We start from the raw sequence: 2,283 nt of genomic DNA, 5'->3' as shown, positions 1-2,283 counted from the left end.
AATTAACCACCTTCAAGAACCCCTAGAGCACCTAAAATTCTGAAACTTGACACCTCAATTTCCAAAAAAAAATCCACAATATTTAGTCAAAATCATTTTGGGCAAATCTGTGAAAGAGAGTCTCCAGAATTTTAATATCAATAATTATAAAGTGGATGGCAGAAATTTAACCTCTACATAGTATTATAATACATTTTTAATAGCCATAGGCCAAAGGATGAGATTTATCTCAAAACTTATTACATGAATTGAAGTTTTTTGGACATGTGGTATTAGTAAACCATGGTATTTGCCTATAGTTTTGTAATAAAGTTTATTTGTTAGTTAAGAATTTCCATAATAAAGTGGAAGTAGATTAGAGAGTTAAAAATATTGTCACTTTTTAAAAATAGATATATGTTTAACTCATATATTAATTCTTTTTATAATTAATAATAATAATAATAATTTTAAAATAAACATATAATTTAGTTAATTTTGTGCTTTTTTAATCTTGAAAATGTGAGATGTATTATGCGGAAAGTAGTATTATGCGGAAAGTATTTTACCCTTTCTCTAAATTTACTACTATTTAATTTATATTGTTAGTTAATGTGTTCTTGGCCTTTTATTTTGGAATAGAGTTTGGGAATTTTAATTTAATCATCAATAATTATTTGGTGGATAGTAAAGATTTAACCTCCACAAAGTATTCTAGAATATTCTTAGTAGTAGTAGTGACATATCAAAGATTGAAATTTATCTCAAATGTAGTTATTCCCTTTCTGCATTTTTAATTAAATTGATTCATTATAAAATTGTCGTATAAATATGTGTCATATGAACATGAATTATGGTTTTTTGGGCATGTGGAATTAGTAAATCATGGTATTGGCATATGATATTACAAGAAAGATCACTTATTTGTTAAGAATTTCTATAGTAATGTGGAGGTGAATCTCCATGGTTAAGAATCTTATTATATATTTTATTAAAAGTATATAGGTTTGAATAATAATAATGATAAATTTATAATTTTATTAATTTTATTTTTTTTAATCTTGGTAATATGAGATGCATTATGAGTTAAGATTTTTATGTCTATCTATGTTTACCATATTTAATTTATATGGCTACCCTAGTTTAAAATAATTAAAATTAAGGCTCTTATGTATAAGAAGAAGTTAAACAATATGAATGCCAATAAGTTTTCCTCTTATATTTCCTCTTATATTTTCCATCTTATACTCCAATCAATCCAATTTTTAAAATATATAACATCTTATTAACTTCCTAACCTTTGAAATTAACAAAACTATGATGATGTTAGACTAATTCTTTTAAAAATAAAAAGTTAAAGTTAAATAATTTAATTGAAAAACTACTTTTAAACTTCAATATATAATACATAAATAAATATATTAAATTAAGACAAATAATAAGTAAATAAGGATCATCGTTGACCATGCTTATCACGTCATGTTACCCCTTGTCCTTTGATCTGTAGCTATGGCCATGGGTGCACAAACGTACGGAATGTTGCATGAGTCATTCTTGACCTTTAGGTATCCAGTTGCTCTCCTAGTTGTCTCATCTCATGGGAGGATTCATCCTGAACATTCATAAAGGGTCACATTCATGAAGTGTTTGGTCGTCTCCCAAGTTGGGTATGGAAGCCTCCATCTTGAACATTCGGGAAGAGTATGGCAGTACTTAGACCGGAATATGAAAACCCCATATACATTGAAATTGTCATGAAAACACTTATTAACCCATCAAGTTCCTTTCAAATTCGATCCCAAATTAGCTTATGACCAATCAAATTTCCTTCAAATTCGATCACAAATTAGGTATGGTTGAGGAGTAGACTTCAGAAGCGCACGTTTCATGAAACGACGCAGTATGATAGTTCGAGTCAACTGCAATCTATGATAATTCAGTGCCACATCCCAATAGTGGGATTTCGTTCGATATTGAACTTCTTTTGTCGGTGCAGCAATCACAACACTGTGGTGAAGATATTTTCCATCGGACTTGCAGCATTTATGGAAATTCTTACACTTGGGAACACTTTATATCATAATCTTTCTGACTTGTGTGTTAGACTCGTGTGCAGAACATGATGGTGAAGTTGAAAGTACTCTGAGTGGAATATGCCACTCATGATCAATAAGGGTCTAGGATTGAAAGTGAAGTAATCATTAGATCTTGAATGTGGAATTCAGCTAGGAAGGGCATATGGAAGTATTCACAGCCTTCACACCATGAAATAAGAGAAGTTCGTCTTAGAACTAGACAGAGGTT

The sequence above is a fragment of the Pinus tabuliformis genome, chromosome 5_1 (assembly GCF_031772625.1).
Source record: "Pinus tabuliformis cultivar Carrire ecotype Pingquan chromosome 5_1, CPIR1, whole genome shotgun sequence".
NCBI lineage: Eukaryota > Viridiplantae > Streptophyta > Pinopsida > Pinales > Pinaceae > Pinus > Pinus tabuliformis.
The sequence above is the reverse complement of the archived record's forward strand: the minus strand, read 5'-3'. Positions refer to the sequence as shown.